General features: G+C 35.1%; 1 pseudogene across 1 annotated transcript; it reads left to right on the top strand.

Moving 5' to 3' along the window:
* Window positions 1–7,058: 7,058 nt before the first annotated feature.
* On the top strand, window positions 7,059–16,895 carry LOC114316277 (isoleucine--tRNA ligase, chloroplastic/mitochondrial-like; annotated as a pseudogene). The gene is made up of 8 exons (XR_014328449.1): window positions 7,059–9,314; window positions 10,176–10,354; window positions 10,562–10,715; window positions 10,810–10,911; window positions 11,422–11,491; window positions 12,104–12,216; window positions 12,419–12,487; window positions 16,245–16,895. The product of XR_014328449.1 is annotated as an isoleucine--tRNA ligase, chloroplastic/mitochondrial-like (transcript).
* The last annotated feature ends 528 nt before the right edge of the window (window positions 16,896–17,423 follow it).

Raw genomic sequence — 17,423 nt, 5'->3', positions numbered from 1 at the left:
AAATGAATTAATGCTTCATTACAGCTATTTGAATGGGAGTTATTATTTTATATTAGTGTTATTATAAGTATTTTTTTAGTTCAATCAAATAAAATTAGCACAATTTCAATCCAAAAAAAAAAAGAGAGGATATGACGGCGTTTCTACAAACGCCTCTTAAACCCTGCATACCAACGGTCATATTTTTTAAAAAAGATACAACAGCGTTTTTTCAAAACGTCGCTAAATATCGTCAGTGACGTCAGCGTGGTCTGAGTAGGACATTTGGCGGCGTTTTCAAAAACGCCGCCTATACTAATATCATGACCTTTTTAAAATGTCATAAAGCTATAGCGACGGCCGCGTCCTCGGCGTTTGATATTAAGTGTCGCAAAAAGAATTGGCGGCGTTTTTGACATTTATAGCGGCGTTTTTTAAACGCCACTAAAAATTGAATTTCCTACAGTGATACCACATTTTAGAATAAGGGAATTACATGATGAAGACCAAAAACATGTAGCAGCACTAATGGCCCATTTGTCCATATCTAGAGAGAAAGTTGATAACCTGATAACATCGTAAATACCTAAAGCTCTCTAGAGATCAATATCGTATATCATCATTCGTTGGACCCATCGTTTCCAGTCTGGATTAGGTCTTTGCCATGTGCGTAGAGGATTAGAGCTGGAATCCCAATGGTTCCATGACAGCTTTGCTTTGTTGAAGAGTAATGTTTCAGTGTCTGCAATAGGATAGTATTGGGTAAGCTCATCAGGAATGATTGCATTGAAAGTAGGGCCCAGTTCTCCTTCTGCAGAATTGTCATGGCGTGGGATAATGCAGCTATTAAAGATGTTTTGACGCAGTAGCTGCTGAAAATCTATTGGAAAGCGTTGTACAGGTGATGACTCAGTTTGTTTCTTTTCTTTGACCTGACCTCGTTTGGGTGCCATTAAAGAGTGTGAGCAGAAGGGTTTTTCGAAGTCAAAATGTTGAAGAAGCAAATAGCAGAGAGAGATAGAGAATAGTGAAATGGTGATTTGAATTATGGCATTCAAATAGCTTGTAGTGGGCCTTTTAAAGTTTGGGCTTTATTTGATAGTTTGATCGGTTGGGCTTACTCGAAGTTCTGGGAAATTATGTTGGACTAATTCTTAGCATTTGGGCCTTATTACAAATTATAGATAAACAACCCAAATATTTAAATATCCAACTTTATTTCTTTTAAATAATCATTCAAGGCAAAAACTCCTTTTTGTCTTGAATGAGAGGGGCATTGTTGACACTAAAAAAATGTATATTCTCTGTCGATTGTATGTATCAAATGTAGAGAATTGGTCCAGCGAATGTTAGGTTTAAAGACCACGAGTTTCCACAAGTTTACAAGTGAAAAGCGAGTGAATATGAAGCCTAGAATACAAAGCAAGTGACAAAAAGGAAATAGTCAAAGAGACAGACGTGGCAGTTGTAGTTTTCCTGTCGATTCGTCTAATAATGAAGTGGAATGTGGCTAAACATGGCCCAGGCGTCAAGCCATAAAGTTAGTATGCAAGGCATACAGGATACGTGTTATGTTCCCTAGAAGGAGAAAAACTGCAACAGAGAAGCAGTTACTGGCAATTGCAGAGATCATGGGCATTGAAGTGGAGGTAGTTGGCTATATGATAGGACACATGGCAGCAGAGCAGCAGTGGAGTTTGAAGACCAGCAATATAAAAGCTGAGAATTCGAAGTTAATGAGGATCTTAAAACAAATTTGCAACCCTTATAGCATTAGGAGTAACTTAATTTAGTTAGTTCTTACTTAGGAGTAGTCTATCCGTAGTTCAGTTTTTGTAACTAAGAATTCCCTGTCGATTGTCATGTTCATTGAATTGGAAGTTTAATTTTACTGATTAAATTCCAAGTTTGTTTGTTCAACAATTGATTTTCAGTTTATTTCTTCTTGTTTCTTTGCATTACAGCCTCTAAAGAAGTCCTTGAATCTGTCAAGGCATAGCACTACAACATTTTCTTAGTTTAGTGACATTTGAAAGTGCCACAAAACTATTGGTTTAATGACATTTTTTAGTCTTGTAGCATTTTGAACAAGTGTCATTTGTATCTGTGTCACGATAGATACTTGCAAATGCCACTACACCATTATGACTAAAAACTTTCAATGACATTTTGATGTCATGGTAGATATTATTTGTGGCACTATCAAGCGCCATTAAAAAAAGAGTTAGTAACACTTATAAGTGTCATTACACCATTAAGACTAAAACCTTTCAATGACACTTTAATGTCATGGTAGGCATTATTCATGACGCTATCAAGTGTCATTCGTGACGATAATTCGTTGTAGAACAATTTGATCCGCTATTGCGGAGACTCGAACCGCCAACCTCCCGCACTATAAACCTTATACACCGCACTCTTTCCACTACACCTCTATAGCATCACATGATTATATATGCAACATATATTATTTATATAGTACATATATCCATATTAATATAAAAGTATATGTATAAACATAATTATTTTATTGAACATAATTTATGTAAAATAAACTATTTACTAGCAAAATAAAAATAAAAAAACCACTTTTGGCGACTAAAAGCAATTCCATGCTTTTGGCTACTAATTGTTTTTTAGTTGCTAAAAAACTTAACTTTTGCCGACCAAAATCGAATTTGGTCGCCGAAGATGCACTTTCAGCTACCAAAATTTTGGTCGCCAAAAAATTTAATTCCCGTCTTAGGATTCTAGTTCTCCCGCACTAAAAATGACCACTTTTGGCGACTAAACTTATTTTTTAGTCGCCAATTGTAGATTTTTGGCTATTAAAATTTTTTTTGGCACCAAAAAGCTTTATTTTTTTCTACTAAAATTTTTTTAGTCAATAAAACCCATATAATCAATGACCAAACTTATTTTAAGTCGCCAATTGTAGACTTTTAGCTACTAAATTTTTTTAGTCACTAAAACCCATATAATCAGCGACCAAACTTAGTTTTTGTCGCCAATTGTAAACTTTTGGCTACTAAAATTGTTTAGTTGCCAAAAAGCTTTACTTTTGGCAACTAATGCTGTTTTGGTCGCTGAAAGCTATACTTTCAGCGACCAAATTTTTTTTGGTCAGGAAATTTAGTCGCCGAATGTGCTTTTTCCTGTAGTGTATATTGAGTTTTATTTATTTATTTTTAATCATTTACTGCATTTTAAAATTTTAGAAAATATATTGGCATTTTTTGTTTTTTCAAAAATGTCATTATAAGCTTGGAAAGTTTTTGGCTTAGTGGCATTTCTCAAAATGCTATAAAATATTTGTTTATGACACTTTTCACCTAAGTGCCATAAAAAGTAATTCGCACCTACCTAGTGTCCTGACATTTTTTAAAAAATGCCATTGTGACTAAAGTTTAGTGGCATCTGTTGGTAAATGTCACGAACATAATTTTTTGTGTCATTATTTTATAAAATGCCATAAAATTGATGTGACATTTCTTTATTGAAATGTCACTAGAGCTTTATATGTTTGTGGTTCTATGGCATTTTCTAAAACATTTAATCCCAATTTTTATTTTTGTGGCATTTTCTAAAAACATGCCACTAGTGTAGTGTCACTAAAATATAAATTTGTTGTAGTGACATTTTTGTTGTAGTGAAGTGACATTTTTTTTAATTGAAATGCCACTAGAGCCTTGTATGTTTGTGGCTCTATGACATTTTTTTAAAAAACGCCACTAAATATTCTTTTTGTGACATTTTTTAAGAACATGCCATTAGTATGGTGTCACTAAAATGTGTTTTTGTTGTAGTGTAGGATGTTCAAACCACAATTGTTTGATTTGTTATTGTTCGTAAAAGTTTAGCTTTTCTGTCGAATCACCCCCGTCGATTTGGCCCATACCAATTTTTTGCTAATAGGATGTTGAAGTTCTGCCAATGAATGGATGCCACTCTCTCTTAAAAACTTGGCAGCCTCAAACTCGAATCCCAGCCGAACTCAAAGGGCTATGCAAACGTCTTCCCGGAAAGTATGCTACATATATATATATATATATATATTTCTATACACACACAGTCATGTACATATTATACACACACTCAAACCAAGCTTTTTCACAATTTCAAAGTTCACTGGAAACTTCAATCAAGTGCTTTTTCGAACTCCTCATGGTGATTTTCGTTTATGTTGGTAAATTTGGTGTTATTTTGTATTGACTGCATGTGTATAAACTCAGGTTATGTGATAATTTGCATAGGCAGGTATGGAATTATAGATTAGGCGTGTGTTTATATGGGTATAGTATGTATATGTGTTGGCTTGAATGAGTTACAAATATTAAATCACTGGCATGCCAGTTGCCCAACAAAATGTCACTATGGGGTTTGCTTCAGTGTCGATGTGTGCACATTCAGCTAAAGGGGTTGTATCATTTTTTTTCAAGGTTTACTTCTAGGCATCATGGGAATGTAGTGTGATATAGACAATTTGGTCAATGCTGGGAAATGTTAGGTGGGTGCTTATCGGTAATTTATCCTATTTTTTCACCCCCACACCACAAATATAAATTGCAACTTTAAGGTTGTGTTTGGTAGAGTTTTATAAATATGATTTGAGAGTATGAGTTATATTTTGAGTTTGTGAGTTGTGGAATTATGATTTGAGTGTAGAAAATTTGTTTGGTTATGATTTTTGAATAGAGTCTTGAATTGAGTGTAGAATTTGAGTTTTGAAAGTTTGATTTGACATGTGAAGTAAGAAAATTTGTTTGGTTATGAGTTTTGGAAAGAGTTTTCAAAACTTAATTCAAATTGTTATAACTTATAACAAAACACACTACTTTCACACTATTGAAAATTCTGATCAACACTCATAACCAAACTCTTTTTAAAATTCAATTAAAAAAATTTATTATTAACAAAAAATAACATTAATCAATTTTTTAATTGAAAATACTACAAAGGAAATAATTTTTTTTCAAAATAAATATTCAAAAAATTTAAATCATAAATATTTAAATAATTAAAATAATCTAAAAAATTTAATAAGTAAAAAATTAAAATAAATATTCAAAAAATTTAAATCGTAAAAATTTAAATAATTTAAAATGTTAATATTTTAAATTTAAAAACAACTCTACACTCAAATCGTAACCAAACATATAAAACAAAACTCAATTAAGAAATTATTTTTAAAACTCATAACCAAACACATAACTCGAAACTCTATACTATTTTCACAACTCTATACTCAAATCGTAACTAAATACATAACAAAAAAATTAAAATATTTAAAAATATTTTTATAAAATAGAGTTTGAATTTATTTTTATAAAATATTTTAAAATTTAAAAAATTAAAATCGTAATATTTTGGAATTAAAATATTTTAAAATATTCAAAAAATTAAAAAAATTAAAAAAATCGTAACATATTTAAATATTAAAATATTTAAAATCTTAACAAAATTAAAATATTTTTAAAATATTTAAATATTTAAAAAATTAAAATATTAATTTAAATTGAGTTAATTGTGTGTTTAGTTATAAGTTTTGAAAAATAATGATTATGTTTTGAATTAAATTTTAAAAAATGAGTATAGAATTATGATTTACAAGTTCAAATCAAATAACACACTCCAATTAATGGGTGAGACTATAATTCAAAACTCTTAGGGTGTGTTTGGTAATATTTACGTTTTCAGTTTATATTTACAAAAATTTTATAAACTGGTTTTTGTTTATTTTTTGTTTATTTTTAGAAAAACATAAACCACAAACGCGTTTGGTAATTGACAAAATGTTTAAAAAATATAAAAAGAGTGAAAAATGGCAAGTGGTGGCAAGTGGCGGCGAAAGACGGTGGTGGAAAGTGGTGACGGCGGTTGGTGAGTAGCTGGTGGTGGGTGACGGTGGCAGGGGGGTGGGTGACGGTGGCGGGTGGTGGGTGGTAGCGATGGCGGTGGCGGTGGCGGGTGGGTGGCGAATGGCGGGTGGTGATGGGTGGTGGCGAGTAGGTGGTGGTGGTGGGTAGGTGGCAGGTGGTGGTAGTGGGTGACGGTGGCGAGTGGTGGGTGGTGGTGAGTGGGTGGTGGTGGTAGCGGGTGGTGGACGGTGGTGGCAGGTGGGTGGCGGATAACAGGTGGTGGTGGGTAGTGGCGGGTAGGTGGTGGGTGGTGATGATGGTTGGGTGGGTGACGGTGGCGAGTAGTGGGTGGTAGTGAGTAGGTAGTGGTGGTGGTGGCGGCGGCGGGTGGTGGGTAGTGGTGGCAAGTGGGTGGCGGATGGCGGGTGGTGGCAGGTGATGGCGGGTAGGTGGCGAGTGGTGGTGGTGGTGGGTGGGTAGGTGGGTGATGGTGGCGGGTGGTAGGTGGTAGTGAATGGGTGGTGGTGAGCAGTGGTGGTAAGTAGGTAGCGGTGGGTGATGGTGGTGGTGGTGGTGGGTGGCGGGTGGTTGTGGTGGCGGGTGAGTGGGTGACAGGTGGCTGGTGGTGGTGGGTAGTTGGTGGTGGCAGGTGGTGGATGGTGGTGGCAGTTGGGTGGTAGGTGGTGATGGCAAGTAGGTGGCGGGTGGTGGCGACGGGCGGTGGATGATAGTGGCGGGTGGTGGTAGCAGGTGGGTGGTGAGTAGTGGTGGCAGGTGGTGGATGGTGGTGGCAGGTGGGTGGTAGGTGGTGATGGCAAGTAGGTGGCGGGTGGTGGCGACGGGCGGTAGATGGTAGTGGCGGGTGGTGGGTGGTGGTGGCAGGTGGGTGGTAAGTGGTGGTGGCAGGTGGTGGTGGGGGGTGGCAGGTGGTGGAAAATGGTGGCGAGTGGTGGGTGGTGGTGGCGGAAGATGGTGGTGGAAAATGGTGGCGGGTGGTGGCTAGTGTTGGGTGGTAAAAAAAAAAAATTAAAAACTCAAAATGGAAACACATTTTTTGTGTTTTCATTTTTTGGCTAAATTTATAAACTGAGACCACTGATTTATAAATCAAAAATTTTACCAAACAAATTTTTATTTAAATTTTTAAATTTTTTTTAAATATAAACAGAAAACAGAAAACTGTTACCAAACAGCAACTTAGCAAACGAAGCCTAAATTTTGCCTCACACACATTTTCAGATTATATCAAAATTACCCTCATTTTATCTAGTTAACCCTAACCACTCCCCACCATCAGCCACCACCCCTACCCTCTGGTCTACCCCCTTTGCCCCCGCTACCCCACCATTGTAGTTCCTTCCATCGCTGCCCCACTACCATTGTAGCCCCTTCCACTGCTGCTCCCATTACTGAGACGTACAACCACCACAACCCCCACCCATCGTGACCCCATCACAATCACAGATCTCTCTTTCTCTCTCTGGATTGTGAGTTACCGATTAGAGGTGAGTTGTGAAAGTGGTGGTCTCTGGGTGACGAGAGGTGCAATGGTGGTGGTCGCAAAGTGGTAGGTCGTCGGGGATGGTTACTGTAATGGTGGAGGTTGCGAAGTGGTGGAAGCAGTGATGGGGCTGGAAAGTGGCGGCAGCGGCGGAGCGACAGAGCTGAGGAGGATGGAGGTAGTTCACCGGCTGCTGGTGTTGATGGCGGCGGCTGGTGTGTATTGAGGAACTAGATTTAGCATTTTGTCCTAAAAGGTGATTTACTTGAGGGACATAATGGTAATAAAAAAAAGAAGGGTTTAGGTTTTAGCCATAAATATATTAGGGATCTCTTCATAAATTCAAAGTATTACACATATGGCATTCAGAAATAGAGCCTGAGGTTTTTAGTTCGTATATATCAATAAATCCTCATTTTCTTCTTCCCCATTCGATGTCAAAAATGGAAGCCACTTTCTTTCTTAAAAACTTGGCAGCCTTAAACTCGAATCCCAATGGAACTCAAATGGCTATGCAAACGTCTTCCCATAGATTATGCTATATACATATATGTGTGTGTGTACATATACACACTCAAACTAAGCGCTTTCCCTGCTTCACACAGTTCACTGGAAACTTCAATTTAGTGTTTGTTCGAATTCCTCGTTGTGATTTTTGTTTATGTTGGTAAAATTGGTGTTGTTTTGTACGGACTGCATTCGCATAGGGAGGTATGGAATTATGGATTAGGCGTGTCACGTGTGTTTCGCATGCATATATGTGTTGGCTTGAATTAATTACAGTGTATAAAATCATTGGCATGCCAATTGCTCAACAAAATGTCATTATGGGTTTTGCTTTAGTTTCACTATTGTTGTGGCATACATATATAATTCAGCTTTATGTGTGGATGTGTGCACATTCAGGTAAAAAGTTTGTATCTTTTTTTCTGTGGGATCAGTGGGTTACAGTAGAAAGTTGATTAATCAAATTTGGATGGATTGCAAGAAGGTATGAGGAAAGGAACTTGGACTTTTTGTAGCTGCAGATTCAACTTTGTTATAACATTCTAAGCTTCCATTGTTGTTTCTAATGCCTTTTGGATGATCAAACAGAGGTGTGGAGCATATGGATTTGTCTAATTCTTTGAAAGAATTAAGAAGGTTTTATTTATTTATTTTTTCTTTGAAAGCATTTGGGAGCATGTTCCTTTAAGTTTTCCTAGTTTGTTTTGAGATCCAAAGGGAGTGTGTAGGTTTAAAGTGACAGAAACTAAATTTCAAGGGTTATTTCTACGCATCATGGGAATATAGAGTAATGTAGACAATTTGGTTATTGCTGGGAAACATTTGTTAGAAAAAGACTTAAAATCTATTGGTGGGTGTTTATCACATAAATTAACATAGACAATGGTGAGTGGATTATTTTGAAGCCATAACTATAGCGATGCGGGGTGGGTAAACAAATCTATGCATCCTTTATGGGGTTTTTTAAGCACCATGAACAAAGTGACATAGGAAGCTTGTTTGACGTCAATATATGATTTTATCAGCTCTCCCCATGGCTTGTGTGGAAGAGTTGGAACTAAACTATCGCAAGATATGTTTCTCTCATCGCATTTTCCTTTGTTGGGTGAGATATTGTTTATATGTCTACCCACCATTACTTGTGCTCATTAAGACTGTGAAGGTCATCTCTTGGGCATAGTTCTTAGCGTGCCTTGTTACAAGGTCTTTCATCTCGAAAGGTAGGTGTTGTAATATTTTGGCTTAGTTGGATTATGCATGTTCAAGTTATCATTGATTCATATGAGTCATCATTTTACTGTATAAAATCCCTCTATGCCCCTCTCTCTTTCTCTTCTTGTCTTGTTTATGCCTCTTATAATGTTGACATTTGTTTGTAGGCCATCTCTCTCTCTCTCTCTCTCTCTCTCTCTCTCTCGGAGGCATTTCATAAGAAGAGCTAGGAAAAGTAAATATGAGGCAATTAACAGGTGCAAATTGGCATGATCTCATGGTGTGGTCAATTGGAACCACAAGTAATAAAGTTTTTTTTTTAGCCTTGATGATTATTAGGTTAGGTATTAATCTGATTGTTTTCTTTTACTTTTTATAATATTTCATTAGTCAAGTTTTTTTTTTTTTTTTTTTTTTTTTTTTTTTTTTTTGGGGGGGGGTGATAATTTTTAGAATTTTCTGGATATGGTCTACGTGTGCTTTTTATGGGTCGTTATGTAATTGAGTTTTTCTTTATGGATAAGTTTTGGAAGTTAGAAGTCTTAGTTCCCAAATTAGAAGTCAAAATCCTATTGAGGGTAAAGAGTTATCTAAAGTGTATACAAAACCATATAATATGACTGTAATTGGACAGAGTTGTGTTTTAGAAAAAAAATTCAGAGAAGCTTCTTTGGGAATGTGTGATGCATTCCTTACCCTATAGGATGCCGCTGTGCTGTCTATGAGATCTAGGTACTATACCTAGAACTTTCTTATTCTCTTTTTCTTTATTGTTTTGCATTTTTAGTCGTTAACTCCGAAGCCAGATTTGTTTAAACCTCTTGTAATCATTAGACACCTCCATAGTACAAGCTTCACCTTTATCCTTGCTTAGGCATTCAACCCTAGGGCTTTAAAACTACAAAACCAGCAAAGGTACTGTTCTCACATACTGTTCACACAGTGCCCAGAGCAATCCCCTTCCAAGGGCCTTGCCCTATTTTTAGTTTTTACCAAGCTTTTTCTCTCTTTCTCTCTGTGCATCAATAAAATAATCACAAGGATGCCTAGTTTAAGACTCTTTAATTGTTGAGTTTGGATGTCATTTTTAATCCATCTTATGTGTTTTATATGTTCAGGTTCTGTCAGGAAGACTACTTCTATTACCTTATTGTATTTTAGAAGAAGCTCTTCAGTCAAAGTCTTCTCTCTTTTAAACCTGGCATGCTATATTCTACTTGTTCTAGTGGCAAGTTTTGTTCTTCATCAAAGCAAAGATCTCAAGGACCTATTATGGCAGCGAAAAAAGCATCTAAAGGTATATGAAGTCATTAATTTTAACAGTTAACAATGAGCTCATCATTGAAAGATATGCTGCTCATTATGTATCAAGTTTCTCAGTGTTTTTGTGTGTGTGTGTGTGTGTGTGTGTGTGTGCATGTGTGTGTGTTTTGTTGTTATGCCTCCTTTCTTCTCTGAGGATAGTTTCTTGTTGTAGTCCATTGACGTGCTTGAGATTATTTAGGGGCAAAGCAAGAAGAAGGGACATACAAGCATACAGTGATCTGCCTAAGACGGCATTTGGCATGAGGGCAAGCTCTGCCATAAGGGAGCCTGAAATTCAAAAATTATGGGATGAGAATCAGATGTTTAAGAGAGTTTCTGATAGGAATAATGGGGTAAAAGTTTATATATATATATATTATATACTGGCTTGGGGTTTATTTTACTATAGTTAAATAAATTTTGGCTGATGTTGAATCACTTTGATAGGGAAGTTTCATTTTTCATGATGGTCCTCCGTATACCAATAGTGATTTACATATGGGCCATACTCTACATAAGATTTTGAAGGATACTACTAATCGCTATAAGGTGTGATTTTCTGCCTACTTTCAACATAAACTTCTCTCCCTTTCTTTCAGACTAATGTTCATCCCTTCAAAATTAATTGCACATGGACATATGATACATTTATATGTCTACACGATCCTTCAACCTTGCTTAGTTTAATTAAACAAATTCACATCCTTTTTTACTACTGATTCATAATTTTACTAAAGTAAATCAATCTTTGAGGTGGCTTGGCTTTGGAAGATGTTAAAATTATGAATGCAATATTCTTTTGGTGAGTTTAATGGATGCTAAAAGGTATCAAGTGTATGTGTTTTGCACCCTTAGTGCATGCAATATTTGGATTGGTGGTGTCCAATATTGAGTGAGTGTTGCAACATTTTCTGATGCATTTAACAATTCTTTTGGGTAATTGTTATGGTCTGAAGGTTGCACAATATTTTATTTGCACATTGTCAACTCTGTACATACAGAAACACAAATATATTAATATAGTTTTTGTTTCGTATCTACTCTCTTTTTCTGCTGTAGCTTCTTCGAAACTATAAATTTCGGGATGTGCCTGGTTGGGATTGTCATGGCCAACCAATTGAGTTGAAAGGCAAGTGTTTGTTTCTATGATGGTTTTTGATAGTGTTGCCATCTAATTTAAACTCACCTAGTATTATGATCGGTTGACAATGATGCTTCCAATTAAACTGCAAACAATGAAGTTTATTGACATATTTCCTATGGTGGGCTATCTTGAAAGTTGAAGGCTTTATGTCATTTTACTGTAATCAAATGTGATCACTTGTAGTAAGATTCATTAACTATCATGATATATCTGCATTTTTTTGCGACGGTTGGATTGCTAATTTGCGAGTGTTGGAAGTCCAAAGGTTGATAGAGATCAAGGAAGACGAGCTTCACACAAGTGTCTATTTATTTGGAAGTTCAAATTTGTTTAGGATTTTTCTTAAAAATTGTAATGTAGGCTTTCATTTATTTATTTCCTTTTTGGGAGAAGCTTGCATATAGGGCTCACCGGTTTAGTGTAATGAATTATCAGAACTTTTTGCATAATTAAGAAGTTTTTTCCATACCTCTCTTTTTCTCGCTCTCTGTTTTCTCCATACCTCTCTGTTTTCTTGCTCTCTCTCCAGAATCTATCTCCCTCTTTTTTTCTTCTTCTCTCTATCTAAGATTTGACTACTGTTTTGAGTTATTTCAGTGTTGCAGTCGTGGGATCACGATGCTAGAAAGGAGCTCACACCATTGAAATTGAGAGCAAAAGCAGCCAAGTTTGCGAAAGCCACCATTAAGACACACATGGCTTCATTTAAGGTTGGTTTCTTGAATTGCTGGTATCCATAATTAAACATCAAAGTAATCTTTAACATATGCCCTCTGTAGCCTTTGTAAGTTAATAATTGTTCTTAGTGTATACTCATTTTCACCAAAAAAAATTCTTTTTGCTTGCAAATCAATGCTAATGGTTAGTTTAGGGGATGCTCAAATATTAAGTATATATGTTCAATTTTTACAGCAATTTGGAAGATGGGGAGACTGGGATCATCCTTATCTAACTCTCAATCTAGATTATGATGCTGCTCAGGTACCTAGTACAGCTGTTTCAACAGTTCCTTTTTGGGGATTCTCGACATTAAATTTAAGTCATGAAGTTCCTGTGACAATGTAGTCTTATAAATATGTAGGAAGAACTATAACTCTTTGAGGTGCCATTAATTCTGGGATTCTATTAATGTTTCTAATTGTTATCACTCTTTAGGATAGCAGTCATACCACACTTGAATAGACACCACTATATAGTTGCAGATGAAAGGGTGTTTCTATCTTTTTCATGCTGATGTTATAATTTGTAGAGTTGCTTAGCTGTTGTTTCTTCTGCACCCTTTCCTTTACGCTATGTTTGGATTGAGTGATTTGGAGAGAAAAGAAAAGAAATGGAAAGAAATATATTTCTTTTACTTGTTTGGTTATCTTAAGTGGAGGGAAATGGGAAGAAATAGAGAAAAATGGAGAGAAACTCATTTCTCTTATAATCATCATTTTCAATCTTCCCAAAAGTAGAGAGATTGGGAGAGAAAAGAAACCAACAAATGTTTATATTTTCATAATACCAATTTTATCCCTGTAAAAATAAGAGAAATAAAATAGTTGACACACATGTCCTTAAGGCTTTTCATATCCAGCACAGGTTTTTGACTGTCCACTTCTCCACCTCTCTCCCCTCTACTCCAGCTCTCTCTACGCTTTCTTCTTCTTGCTGTGCAAGTAATCATCTTCGTATTTTCATTCTTTATTCTGTTATGCATATATTCATAATATATATTTTATTGTTATGTATAAGAACAGAATATATATATATTCTGTTATATATTCTGGAATTCATGGCGTAATGGCACCGCAATTGTTTGTATACACATTTGTAGCAATTGCTTGATCATCTTGAAGTTTCATCTCTGGAATTCATATTTTCAAATCTTTTTGGGTTTGTTCTATTGAATTCATTCAGATGATTAGTTACTTTCCAACGATTTTATATTACACTACTTTGTTATCCATTTGAATTGATATGGCAATAGGACAGATGTGTAGTGCATTGCCCCTGTTTCATATCATATCACGGGCGATATATTTTTATTTAAGAATGAGAATTTTACTAAAAATTATATTATATTATAAATAATGATTTATGATTAATAAGATTTAAAAGATATAATATGAAAAATAAATGAGTGAAAATAAATGTTGTCAAGTGTTAAATAATAGTGTTGTTCTCTGTATTGTGATGGGGCACCCTGCACCCATGTCAATTGCTTAATAAGACATAGTTTGTGAATAGTATGAATGTTCTTTTTTTTTTCCCAAGTATTAAGATTATAAAAATTATGCATGCCCATCAACTTATTTCTTTTTAATCAATTTTGCTCTTTTGGTTTTTGCAATTTGTAGTGCGGTAAAACTTTTAGAGCATGACACTTTTAATTTACAATCTAAAATTCTTGATTTGGCCATTATACGATTATATGATTGGTTTTATAACAAATAACGAAAGACTTTTAAATATTCTAATAATTTTCCTTTATTCATTTGAAATCTACGTTGAAATGGAAAAAAATTATTCCTAACGATTATGGATCAGCAAGATGTATACAAAGAGCTAAGAAAAAATTTATTGTTTTTAGTCAAAATGTATACTGATTTATTTTAATAAAAAAAAATATAGGATAAATGGATCAGCAAGATAAAGAGCTAAGAAAGGACTTGATTATGTGGGATAGAAGGCGAAAGTTAGTTGTTGTTCAAGTTGTTTGCCATGTGGTATATTGGTATATGCAGAGAAAATATCACTTTAGGAAGTATGTGGACCATCCTATTAACTACTTGAAGAGAGAAAAAGTGAGGATTGAACTAATGACAACTTAAATGTATTAAGAATTGTCGTAATATCACTCGTATGGGGCCGTAGGCATTTCAAGATTTGTGTCATATACTTGAAAGAGATGGTGGTCTGAAACTTACAAAACGTGCAACAGTTGAGGAACAAGTTGCAAAATGTCTTTACATTTTGTCACATAGCGTGACGAATAGAAATGTTTCGTTTTTCTTTTGTCACTTCGGTGAGACTGTAAGTCGGCATTTTCATAGTTTTTTTAGAGCTCTTATATCATTAGAAGATCAATTTCTTTGCCAACCTAATGGATCAAAAGTCTTTCCAGAAATACTCAATAATGATAGGTTTCATCCATATTTTAAGGTGAAAATTCGATATTACATTTCGTTTTAAATTTTTAGTTTTATTTCTATATAAAACTGCCACATGATACATTTATGTTAGGATTGTATTGGAGCACTTGATGGAACACGCGTTCGTGTTAAAGTATCTAGCAAGGATGCGCTGAGATATCGTGGTAGAAAAGGTTACCCTACACAAAATATATTGGCTGCATGTTCATTTGACTTAAAATTCACTTATGTCTTACCTGGATGAGAGGGAATTGCATCTGACTCAAGGATCATAAAAAATGCATTCAGTAGAGAAGATAAATTGAAAATACCCAGCGGTAATTCATGCTTAGATAATATGAAACTTTTGTTAAATTATATAGATTTGGGGTTTGACATAGTGATTGGTTTTGTTTTAAATAGGCAAATTTTATCTTGTTGATGCGCGGTATATGCTAAGGAGTGCCCTTGTCCCTCCTTACAGAGGTGTGTGTTATCACTTGAAAGAGTATTTCAACCATCCACCGGAAAATACTCGAGAGTTGTTTAACCACCGACATGCTTCTTTACGCAATGCCATTGAGAGAACTTTTGGTGTGCTAAAGAAACAATTTCCCATCATAGCAGGCATAGCTGAGCCTACTTACTCGGGTAACACACAATCACATATCATAATAGCATGTTACATCTTACATAACTTTTTAATGGGTGTTGATCCAGATGAAAACATTATTGCTGAAGTAGACAAAGAGCTTGAAAATCAATGTCAAACTCAACAAACGACTCGTGCACCAAGGGATACCGATGAGGATGCAAAACAAGGAGAACTCATTAGAAATGTGATAGCAGCTAAAATGTGGTCTGATTATGTTGCTAATCAAGAGTGATATTTTAGTTTTTACATGTTTGGTAGCCATCTTGATTTTATGTGATAAGTACTTGAACATCGGATCAGATGTATCCATAACTTTGTTATTGTGATGACATTATTGTAGTTTATGATGTTACTTTGAATTTGTTTTGTTATAGATTCGGATGTATTCATAACTTTGCTATTGTGATGATATTATTGTGGTTTATAATGTTATTTTGAATTTATTTTATTGTAGATTCGGATGTATCCATAACTTTGCTATTGTGATGACATAATTGTGGTTTATGATGTTATATTGAATTTATTTTGATGTAGATTTTATAAATGGGTAAAAAAACACAGAAGTCCGAAGATTCTAAGAGAGAAAAACTTTCATGGACAAATTAAATGGATGATGCATTGATTGATGCATTATATCACCAACATGTTGAAAGAAATAGGGTCAATAGAACTTTCACTACTTCAGCATATGATAAAATAGTAAAGGAATTACGTGAGATATACAACTTGGGCTGAAAACTATCAAAGAGCATTTTGCTGAGTGCTATGATTTATTCAAACATACTAGTGGTTTTGCTTGGAGCCCGGTTATAAGGATGTTCACTGCTGAACCCGAAGTTTGGGAGGCATTGATTGAAGTACTTCAATTAATTTCAGTTTATGATGATTTTTTAAAAAAAGAATAGAAAAACATAACTATATTTAACTATAACTTTTCCATTTTTTTTTTTTTTTTTTTTGGTAAAAGGTGAAACCACATGCTGAGAAATGGAAATGTACACCCATTGGCAACTATGAAAAGCTAGTTGAGATCTATGGAAAGGATAGGGCAACTGGTGTAGGTGCTGAAACTACTAAGGAAAAAGTACGACAATGGGCCAACTCATCAAATAATGATCATATAGATAGAATTGAAGTCATTGATGAACTGGTGCACCAAAATGAAGCAAACTTGGAAAGTTTTATTGTGGATGAAGATGATGTTGTACTGTCTCTTAAAAGTGGAACATCTTCGAAGGCAAAGAAAAGAAAGCTCTCAAATGATGGTGAGAGGGACGTTGACATACTGAAGACAGCATTGCAGGATATCACATCAGCTATAAGAGAGGGAAATGCTTCTATGGAGAAATCCCAAGGATGTTTTCCAAGAGGAGAGTTGCATAAAGCATTAGAGGAAATTGGAATTGCGCCACACTTATTTACTGAGGCATACCGTTTTCTTACCAAGAAATCTGAGAGAATGATGCAATTCTTTGGTTGCCCAGTGGAGTATCGCAAGGAAACTTTAGAGAGAATGATGTATGACCCTGAGAATCGTTGGTAACTCTTCTATAGATGGGATCGTACTTTATTTGAAGGGAACATTAGAGATGTCTATCATATTTTATACTTAACTCCATTTAGGATGTGGTGTCTTTTGTGGATGACTTTAAACTTATTTTAGATTTTTTGTGAATGATTTTAACTCTTTTTGGATCTTTTGTGGATGATGAATTCCTTGCTTTAGCGTTGGTAACTCTTCTATAGATGAGATTGTACTTTCTTTGAAGGGGACATTAGAGATGTCTATCATATTTTGTACTTGACTCCATTTAGGATGTGGTGTCTTTTGTGGATGACTTTGAACTTATTTTGGATCTTTTGTGAATAATTTTAACTCTTTTTGGATCTTTTGTGGATGATGAATTCCTTGCTTTAATACCCATTTTTCTTTACTCAATTTCGTGCTATTTGCTTGATTGGTCTCAAGATGTGGTGGACTTTTATTCCCCCACAAATGTATTGAGTCACTTTGCAGTAGAGGTCTTCACGAAGCCAACCTGTAATAACAAAAAATATTGGTCATACATTTGTTGGATTTTTTTGTCATGACATCAAAAATTTTGATCTAATGCTTACTTTTGGAAGGTTACCTAATACACTCTCA

Source organism: Camellia sinensis, chromosome 4, assembly GCF_055761805.1.
Source record: "Camellia sinensis isolate YWXY chromosome 4, ASM5576180v1, whole genome shotgun sequence".
Taxonomy (NCBI): domain Eukaryota; kingdom Viridiplantae; phylum Streptophyta; class Magnoliopsida; order Ericales; family Theaceae; genus Camellia; species Camellia sinensis.
This window is presented reverse-complemented; position numbering and strand designations above follow the sequence as displayed.